Source organism: Phacochoerus africanus, chromosome 6, assembly GCF_016906955.1.
Source record: "Phacochoerus africanus isolate WHEZ1 chromosome 6, ROS_Pafr_v1, whole genome shotgun sequence".
Classification (NCBI taxonomy): domain Eukaryota; kingdom Metazoa; phylum Chordata; class Mammalia; order Artiodactyla; family Suidae; genus Phacochoerus; species Phacochoerus africanus.
Window position 1 is genome coordinate 46,179,803 of NC_062549.1, and position 10,967 is coordinate 46,190,769.

At 40.8% G+C, this 10,967-nt stretch overlaps 1 pseudogene; it reads right to left on the reverse strand.

Moving 5' to 3' along the window:
- Positions 1-765: 765 nt before the first annotated feature.
- Positions 766-8,562, reverse strand: LOC125128657 (protein-arginine deiminase type-6-like; annotated as a pseudogene).
- Positions 8,563-10,967: the final 2,405 nt, after the last annotated feature.

Below are 10,967 nucleotides of genomic sequence, written 5' to 3' on the forward strand. Positions count from 1 at the left end.
TTACTAATATGGGGCTGGAAATCCAGGGATGCAATTTCAAAAAAATATGCAACCATCATTTTCACAAAATGTTGGCCACAAACTAGAGGTCCTATGTTTGAAAGAAATAGTAGGAAGAGTTATTGCATGTTCTCAACTATTCCCCTACTTACCTTTTAGTGCCAAGGGTCAGGCTGAGGAAAGCAAATTTATTTTTGCAGATTACATCTTATTGTTTCCTGTGTAGCATGTCTGTACTAGCTGCTTATTTTTAGTATCTGGGTGAAATTATAAGTCTAGAAAATGCCAAATAGCTCTATACAAATGTGAAACTGATGAAAGATTATCAAAGATTGGCAAATAAATATGCATACTTATTATAGCCATTTTTGTGTTTACCATGTAAACAGCTACAATATTACTACACTTTCCCCTGTACATTTCTGTGGCTTATAGGAATTTATATTCAAAACTTCCTGTTTTAATTAGACATCATAAAAGACCTTTGGATTCAGCTATTTTCCTTTTCAAACTTAACATTTTTCTCCAGGCAGAACAGCTAGAGCTTGAATTGACATTTAGTAACTTCTCAGCTAAAGACTGTTTTCCATATTTTTTCCAAGGGGCTCAAGCAGCCAGTGTTGCCACCCAACTGAATACCATGGGATGGAGGTGAACAGGGTCAGGGAGGGGGAGTGGTGCCCTGGCTCTCAAGGTCCCTGATACTGGGTGGTGATGATAGTGGGCCTTTCATGCTGGGGCAGGACTTGTAGCACTAAGATGAGTCTAGGGCACCATACTCCACCATTTGAAGGCAATGGACACCTGATGGAAATTGGCAAAGGAGCAGAAGTTTTGAATTTCAGTTAGGTAACAAAATTGTTAATGAAGGTATATTGGAATCCCAGGGGCTCCAGCAGTTTGTAGATCTTTCCCTCCAGGCAGCAGGTGCCATTGATTTGGAGCCCCAAAGGTTTGATAATGCCCAGATTCTGGCCCATCACAATTATCTGCAGCAGGTCGGAAACTGAGTTTGCAAAGAGTTTCCTGGTCTGCTCGTTGGAGGAGCATTGTCAATTTGTTCCAAGCAGAAGAGCTGTGGGATGTTCATGATTTCCTTCTCCACCAGGCCCAGCTCCCTTTTCAGGATGGCGTGATTCATGTTGATGGACTTCTCATAGTCATTATGCTTCCTCAGGTTTTCATCAGCCAGAAGTTGATTGATAGTATTGGCCTCCCTCCTATTAGAAAGGAGTTGTTCTTTTCTAATCTTTCCAAACAGCGTACATCTCCATAGCCCTCCTCTGTTTCTCCTTAAAAAATATGTAGCAGGAGCTGGGCTGACCAGAAGCATCCAGAAGTCCTTTTTGCCCTCTACCTTGTACTATGTGGGGATCAAGCACATGAGTTCATGGGTGTGGCCAATCATCAACCAGTCCAAGAAGAGTTCCAAAGGATCCTGGATTTGCTGGGCATAGAGGAAATCCCCAGGGGTCTTACTCATGTCCCCCACCATTCTTGCTGGGGTAAAAGCTGTTGTCAGTGAGGATCCTGCCTAGAGGGTACTCTTTCCCTTTGTCCTTGATGAGTGGGGACACCACCAGGTTCCCAATGGAATCAATACTTGCCTCTCTATGGTCCTGGGTGTGTTGGGTCATGTAGCCAACCCAGGGCTCAGTATTTCATGGGGAAATTGTTTATCTTGGGGATGTAGAAGGTGTCAAGGACTAAGGAGATAGTCTTGTGGGAGCCTGGGTGAAGCAGAAGACCATCTTATCCTGCTGCCACTTGCCTGAGTGGTTAAGGTCCTCTAGGTGGATGCCAACCTAGCTGTTACTCCTCTCACTAAGCTCCACTAAGCTCACTAAGCTCTGTGTTCACAGAGCCCTGGACCTGCAGCTCTCTGCACACTGTACCTCTAAAGGCATCTAGGTGCTGGGGCTAAAGATGCAAGGAGTCACCCAGAATACCACCAAGTCTTTGTATGCCAGAATCTCTGGAATTGACAGGTCTTGAGACTTTTCCACCAGGGAGACTGATTAGGAAATCAGTCCCAAGAATCTGGTGGACAGGAACTCTAAGGCTTTGGCATAGAAGTTTTCCTACAAGTTGTCCTTAAGGGGGGCAAAGGTAAGGTGTGCTAGCCAGGCCCCAAGACCAATTTGAAGGTGCTGGAGTTGTCTTTTTGTGGTTGGCAGACTCTCACCTTCTCTGATTCTTCCCTGGGGATGTGGAGAATGAGCCAGGGTTTCTTTAAAATGCAGCTGGGCCCTGAACTTTCAGTGTTATCTGGGACAGATTATTTCCCCTGTAGAGAACACCTCTGTGAGCTGGCTCATGTCAATAGGGATGCGGTTCACAAACAGGATGGAACTCCAGAAAGTGAAACCAGTGATCGTGAATTGGCCCAGTGTATATTTTAGCGATTCTTAGGCTTATGCCCCAGTTCTGCTACTGCTCAGATTTCTACTCCTGCTTGGAGGTCAGCCAGAAGCACCTGGAAACCACTGCTCTACTTAGCCATGGTTATTTTAGGCTAAGTCCATGAAGCTTGAGCTTGTTCATCTTGGTAAGCTCACTGAACAACATTCTCAGAAAAAGGAAACTTAAAGGAGATTTCTTGCTTTATTTAAAATGACTTAAAGCAAGATGCTAGTTTACAGTACTTTAGGCAGTCTTCCAATTTTGACCAGGAGTTCCTTTGTGTAACTCAGAAATTAATAATTGAAAATTGTATAAATCCTTTGAAGTTTTTCCTCAATAATTCAAATAGGTGAAGATTTACTTTTACCTAAAACTTTCTAATAGGAATATTTTGAATCAAAGGGATTTTGGTCATATTTGAATCTATCAGTTAAAGAGCACTGTTTTATAGTTCTTATACAATTTGATGCTATTTTTATGTGCACAAATTGAAAAATAATTATTGACTTTAGAGAGGCAATTTCATGCCCTGGGTGAGTGTGGGTGGTGAATCCTTTTAATAATTCATCATACATATTCCAAATCTCAGTGGAAATCTAGAAGTACTATGGTGAAAAGGAAGACAAAAGGATTAGCTAGTGGGCAGAGAATTTGGGCAAACTTGGATTGCAGGGTCAAATGTTTGTGGGCTACAAGGAAGGGTGCAATTCAGGGAAGAAACTGAAAAAAAAAACAAAAACAAAAGAAAGGGGGTTAGAAGCACAAGGTCCTACGAGGCAAGAGGTCTCAAGGGGGGTTCAACTGTAACAGAGGAAGGGAAAGTTCATGGACTTAGAAAAGAGAAAAGTGGGACTAAATGCTAATTTTTTAAATATTGAAATGGAAATTGAATATATCAGATGTCACTACTCTTTTAGTGAGACTAGAGTTCAAAGAGAGGAAATATTCAGGATCATATTTGTGACTAATGTGATATAAAGTCAATTAATAATGAAAAAATTATTGAGCAGAATGAATTCTAGGGTGAGTCTGCATACCACAAGTCTAGAACAGAACCATCAGCTAAGCTATGCTTTGTAAATTCAGGTACCCTTGGGTCAATAAGCCATGCGCCAGAATGAACAAAGCTATAGGAATAAGAACACAACTTCCTCTAGTGTTAATTTTACTTGAAATATTTGGAATGAAATTTTAATTGCTTAACTGAGTGTTTTTAAATTATTTTAATATAGATAGAATGAAAATCAGGGCAAAAAATTTAAGATAAATGAGAAAATTAAAATAAAGTATGTGCTTATGGAAAGCTGCTCTTAGGACTGCTACATGTGTGTGTTCATTTTCTTCTACCCTTGGGGGAATGTCTATGGAAAAGTTTCAGATGGAAAGGGGCTGTAGATAATGTGAGCAGGAGTAGAGAAAGCAAGAGAGGTGGTTTCTCCCTGGGATTGGCAAGGACTAGAGGTGAGCGATCTTAAGGTGATTGTGTAAGACTATATAGGTGGCCTTTTACTCCATAGGATAAAGTGAGTCTCCCAATCTGTCTGACATAGATATTACTTTTATCCCTGCTTTACAGACTTGGAAACTAAATCTCAGAGTGGTAAACAATTTGCTTAAGACATACAGTTGATAAGTAACAAGGGAACTGAATGTGATCAGAAAGACTGATGGCTGAGAACAAAATGTAATAGAGGGGCAAGGCCAAAGAAAGGTAGAACGATATCAAAAGGAGACACTTATTTATTGGTTCTTTGCTACCAAAGTTATGGTATTATATTTAATAAAACTGTAAGCACCATTCAGAAAAGTCAAATCAACTTTATATCTCTCTCCAGCTATTCAGGGTGGCTGTTCCTCTGCCTCCTTATTTTTCTTTCCTAGAGGACAGAAACTGTAATAAGACTGAGATTTCCTTTTGTTGTGCAACGATGACAAATTAAGGAAATGGAGTAAGCTACTTTGGATTAGTACTAAGTAACTCAGTTTTTCTCCACACACTGTATTTGGGGAAAAGCACAAACTCTAGTAAATTGCATCTTCCTGCTTCTCCTTAATAGCATACATAGAGTATGCCAAAGATTTAGGACTTATGGAGAGCTTCTACTCCTCCCAGTTATACATCATTGTGTTGCCTGTGGTCTACGCTCAGGCTCAATTTTTTCATTACTTAAAAGCATTTTTTTTTCTCTGTTAACATTAAGAGCAACAATTTCAATCTTTTGGGAATTTTAAATTATTATTTTTGTTATTCATTTAATATGTATTTCTTGAACACAAGCTGCATTTTTGACATTGTGCTATTTTGTAGGGGTGGGGACACCAGGGGGAGGCACCAAGTGACTTATTTCCAACCCGAGAATAATATTTAACTTCTACCTAGTGTACCTACAAATCAGCCTTGAACCTATTTTCCAAATTAGTAATGTCAAATAAAGAAGAAGCTTGCAATAGACCTGGTTAGTCCATTTTGGAACCTGGTATTTCCAGAGAAGCAGATTCAGGAGAGGGTAAGAGTCAGGCAGAGAACTTGAGAACTTGAGGGTGTGAGGTAAAATCTTTGTGTGCAGCAGAGTTGCAAGGTTACAGTAAAATTTCCACAAATTAGGGAGGTCAAAGATATACTTGGTGTGCTGTAAAATGCCTCATGAGCTGTGTGCCAGACAGGTGAGAATCAGCCAGAGCAGCTCCTTCCTTACCTGAAATTTTCTTCCTCAGTTCAACCCATCAGTAGTAATAGCTACAGATTTAAAACAGTCGGAGCTCTGTGCTAACTAACCTTGCTCCAGAGAGGCCACTATGTCTATACATTAAATTATTTTATCAAAAACCGTCCCTTTGAAATGATGTAAGCTGGCAAAGAAAGTGGTGAATACTGGCTAGAAGACACTATCTTTCATGAACTCAGCTGAGTAGATTTCTATATTACAAACAAGGACCAGAGTTCTCTTGTGGAGCAGTGGGTTAAGTATCTGGCATTGTCACTGCTGAGGCACATGTTTGATCCCTGTCCTAGTGCAGTGGTTTAAGTATCAGAGTTGCTGCAGTTGTGGTTGTAGTTAGCAGCTGCGGGTTGGATTTGATCACTGGCCCAGGAACTTCCACATGCTGTGGCCAAAAACAAAACAAATAAAAAAATAAGGAAAATTTTAGTGATTTGTCTGGGAACCAATATTTCCAGATTCTTTTGATCTATTTGTTCAAACAGTAGAGGCTGATTGGAGAAACATTACTGATTTTCAGATTAGACAAGTTAAATGTCACCCTAATCCAAAATTTACTAACCTAGCAAGTATGCATCTGAGTTGACTAGAAGTACCTCAGACCATGCAAATCAGTTTCCCAAAATAATTTTTGATATGTTTTGTCAAAGGTAAATGGACTAACTTTTAATGTAATATACTGAAATCATAAGTAAGAGTAAGAAATGTGAATGATCCATAATGTACTTTAAATGCCAGGTAGGTTAAAAATATGAAAATTATTTAGTAATTCAAAAGAAGTAATGCAAAAATTTCATGAAGAGTATATATGTTTAATAAACAAAGTACAATCTGACAGATATTTCAGGGGAATGGTAGCAGTGAGTTCAATAACAGCACCACCAATAACAAATAATAAAACCTGGGTGGGGGGGCAATCAGTCCTTTCAATCAGTCATTTATATGACAAATCTGAAGATGTCTTTTCAATCAGACATTTATATGACAGGTCTGAAGGTGTCTTATTACACAATTTGGAGACTTTATAGGAATGACTTTCTCCTTCACAGATTCTAAGGAATAAGATATGTGCATGCTACTGGTGCAGATGCTGAGATTACTTTGAGAAATCAGAGTTCACTGGTGGCTCAGTGGGTTAACAATCTGGCATTATCACTGCTGTGGTTCGGATTGCTGCTATGACATGGGTTTGATCCCTAGCCCGGGAACAGCCTCATGCCACAGATGCCATCAAAGACAAAAACAAAACAAAATAATAAAAAAAAAACAATAAAAAAAAGAAACTCTGAAAAACCTACTTAACCATTTTTTAAGTCTTTAAGTAGAAAAAAGAAGTATGGGAAGAGAGTATGAGAAAGGAACATCCTAGGTTGCCTTTATGGCTGATCTGGGTGGGGAGGGGAGGGGAGTATTAGTAATGTTTCTTATGAATCTTCCTACTAGATTGCTATTGAAAAGCAATCAGGTCAGGAAAAGTTTACCTAGAGTTTCTGAAGGTTTTAGAGTTGGGGATGTGTGCTTCCATGACTAGGATTGGGGCTCTGTGCCCTCCTACCCTTGTGTCAACACTGGTGATTTTAGTGAGGATTAAACATAGCATGTGCATTCTACCTGGTATAAATAAGAGCCATTCTGATCACAAATGCCTTTTTTTAAATCGCTATTCATCAAGTGCTGGGATACATATGGGGACAACAGTGAAAACTTACATTTAAAGAAAGAACTTGGGTGTTCCCATTGTTGCTCAGTGTAAATGAACCTGACTAGTATCCATGAGAATGCTGGTTCAATCCCTGGCCTTGCTCAGTGGGTCAAGGATCCAGTGTTGCTGTGAGCTGTGGTGTGGTTTGCAGATGTGACTCAAATCCCAAGTTGCTGTGGCTGTGGCTATGTCTGGCAGCTATAGCTCCGATTCAGCCCCTAGCCTAGGAACTTCCATATGCTGCAGGTATGCACCTAAAAGGAACAAAAACAAAACAAAACAAAACAAAAAAAGATTAAAATGGAGACTTACAAAAACAATAAGACAAGAATGAACAGCTAACTCGCAAGAGCCCTGGGCCAGAGTCCAGTGATGAGTTGCAATGTGGGGAAGGGCTCCCAGTCTTGGACTCACCAGGGGGTTCCTGTCAGCAGGCAAGTTCAGTTTGGGGGAGATTAGACTAGAGTACTTTTTCAAGGGTGTCTGCTGCGTTCAGAAAAGCAGCCTCCTCCAAACCACTCCTCAGGCATCCTACTCAGGAGTGTGACAAGGCAGAAATGGGAAAAGAGCTAGAGTTAGCAGGGGAAACTCCTGGGGATTTCAGGACTTGCTGCTCCTGATCTTCTCAGCTTTGAAGATCTCTAAGTATTTAATTTAATTTTAGTTTAATTTCATTTCATTTTATTTATCTTGTTTAATTTTTAAGCAGCTGCTCCTATAGCACATGGAAGTTCCTGGGCTAGGGATTGAATTGGAGCTACTGCTGCTAACCTACACCACAGCCATGGCAACATTGGAACTGAGCCACACCTATGACCTATGCCACAGCTTGTGACAATGCTGTGATTAAGCAAGGCCAGGGATCAAACCTACATCCTCATGGAGACTACATCAGGAACTCCTCTAAAGCCTTTGAACCCCTTTGTGGCTCTGGTAGTATGAGAAAGCCTTTCCCAAAGGAAAGGCCACAAGGAATAATAAGTGCTTCTTCTCCATGGATTCCTAGGAGTATCCAATCTTCTGAAATTTTAAGGACAGATCCTCCTGCCCATCTTCACCCTCTGGTACAAGTCATGTCTATGGCAGAGGCCCCTGACCTGGGGGTGTCAGTACCTGGGAATATCACCCAAGCCTATGTCAAAAAGGCCTGGCAGGCCCTCCCTATCTCATCAACATGCAGGTCCATGAGATCAGTGGAACCATTGGAGGTTGTACCCGCCTTCATGAAGTTTGCTTTGCTAGGGTCTTATTCCTTTGGGAGGCAAAATGCCACTGCTCAATCCTTCTAAAGCCCAGTTCCACAGCTCCCACTGGGGGAGGTTTCTGGAGCTGCAGATTTCTGGACATGGCCCAGGCTGAGTGCTGGCTTAGATACTCCCTAGTCTATCACTGGGCCAAGGGACAGCATCTCGTGCCTGTGACCCAGCTCATATTATAAAGCTGGAGTCACAAAAAGCACCCAATGCCCAGAGCTCTGCTGACAATGACATAAATTCAATCAGGAAGAACTCTGCCTGGCACAAGAGCCAAGCCCTGTCACAGCCACTTGGCCTACTGCTACCACTCTGTCTCTTCACCCCACCCCATTGCTATCCTCATTGTGTCCTTGAATAATGAGGGATGACGAGACTTGAGGATCATTCTTACCTCAGCTAAGGGGCTTGGAATGCTGTTTCTCTGGAACACAGTGGACTTTGAGTCCTTGTTCAAATGTCGCCTTCTTAGGAAGGTGCCCATGGATGCTCCATCCAAAGTTTCCTCCCAGCATTCCTATTCTTATCCCTGTGAACTGGAGTTGTACACTTGCCATCTGCCTCTACATAACTTAAATCATGAGCCACCACAGCTGCTGATCCTCAGCACCCCCTGTAAGGAGCTCAGGGTGGAGATCAGGAGTGAGACACTCTGTGCTCTGAGAAAACTGTCAAAACAGGTCTTCAGACAGTTAGATGTTTTTGGGAGAAAATTTTATGAGTTCAATTCTTGCATCTCTTCATGTCTAAAAATGTACTAAAATCTTTCATGGTGATGTCTGCTCCTCATGACTAGTAGCCACCTTAATGAGACCAGAAACAAACTTCTGTAAAAATGTGTGCATTGCTGCTGGTGAGCCCTGAGGGAACCCAGGAAGGAAACAAAGAATACCTGCCATCTAGCAGCCATCAGACTGCAGCCATTCCTAACAGAGAACCCTAAGAAAACTTAGGTGGTGAAAACACAGGATACTGGTCCCAGAGAGCTGAGGTGCATATCAAAGGAATGATTTGTATATGTGTGTGCATGACTGGGTCACCTTGCTGTACAGTAGAAAATTGACAGAACACTGTGAACCAACTATAATGGAAAAAAATCATTAAAAGTGAAATTTTAAAAAAGGGATGATTTCAGTGAGGCTAGACTTTTGCTTTTTCCTATGCATATAAAAGCACTAAATTCCTTGACATCTGATTTTCTGTTACTAGCAGTAATCTTTTGTTCCTACGACATTCCAATTTTTGCAAAACTCCTATATATCCTAACTCCCCCTTCACCTCCTCAGTGCACTTTTCTCAGTGTTACTTGAAATGCTGCCTCCTGGGCTTCATTTCTCATTTTGCTCCAAAGAAAACTTAACTCTCAACTTTTAGGTTGTGCATTTTTTTAAGTTGACATCGTGGTTTTCTCTCTTTAGCACTGAAGAGCTTTATCTTCCTCACTGACAGCATAAAAGCAATGAGTTTTGTCTGTTTTATATATATATAATGATTTTTATTTTTTTCCATTATAGCTGATTTACAGTGTTCTGTCATTTTCTACTGTACAGCATGGTGACCCAGTTACACATACATGTACACCTTCTATTTTTGCATATTATCATGCTCTATCATAAGTGATGAGACATAGTTTCCAGTGTTACACAGCAGGGTCTCATTGCTAATCCATTCCAAAGGAGATAGTCTGCATCTATGAACCCCAAGCTCCCCAAACAACCCACTTCCTCCCCCTCCCCCTTGGCAACACAAGTCTATTCTGCAAGTCCATGATTTTCTTTTCTGTGGAAAGGTTCATTTGTGCCATATATTAGATTCCAGATATAAGTGGCATCATATTGGGTATTTGTCTTTATCTTTCTGACTTACTTCACAAAGGATGAGAGTCTCTAGTTCCATCCATGTTGCTGCAAACGGCATTATTTTTTTCTTTTTTATGGCTGAGTAGTATTCCATTGTGTACATATACCCCATCTTCCTAATGCAATCGTCTGTTGATGGACATCTGGCTTGTTTCCATGTCTTGGCTATTGTGAATAGAGCTGCAATGAACATGCCGGTGCATGTGCCTTTTTTTAAGGAAAGTTTTGTCTGGATATATGGCCAAGAGTGTGATTGCTGGGTCATATGGTAGTTCTGCATAGAGTTTTCTAAGGTACTTCCATAGTGTTCTCCCCAGTGGTTGTAGCAGCTTACATTCCCACCAACAGGGCAGGAGGGTTCCCTTTTCTCCACACTCTCTCCAGCATTTGTTATTTGTGGACTTATTAATGATGGCCATTCTGACTGGTGTGAGGTGGTATCTCATGGTAGTTTTGATTTGCCTTTCTCTAATAATCAGGGATGTTGAGCATTTTTTAATGTGCTTGTTGGCCATCTGTTTATCTCCCTGGGAGAATTGTCTATTCAGGTCTTTTTGCCCATTTTTTCAATTGGGTTGTTGGCTTTTTTGCTATTGAGTTGTGTAAGTTGCTTGTATATTTTAGAGATTAAGCCCTTGTCAGTTGCATCATTTGACACTATTTTTTCCCATTCTGTAAGTTGTCTTTTTGTTTTCTTTTTGGTTTCCTTTGCTGTGCAAAAGCTTGTCAGTTTGGTTAGGTCCCAGTGGTTTATTTTTGCTTTTATTTCTGTTGCTTTAGGAGATGGACCCAATAAAATATTTGTAAGGTTGATATCAGAGAATGTTTTGCCTATGTTCTCTTCGAGGAGTTTGTTGGTGTCTTGTCTTAGATTTAAGTCTTTCAGCCATTTTGAGTTTATTTTTGTGCATGGTGTGAGGGTGTGTTCTAGTTTCATTGCTTTGCATGCAGCTGTCCAGGTTTCCCAGCAATGCTTGCTGAAAAGACTGTCTTTTCCCCATGTTATGTTCTTGCCTCCTTTTTCAAAGAG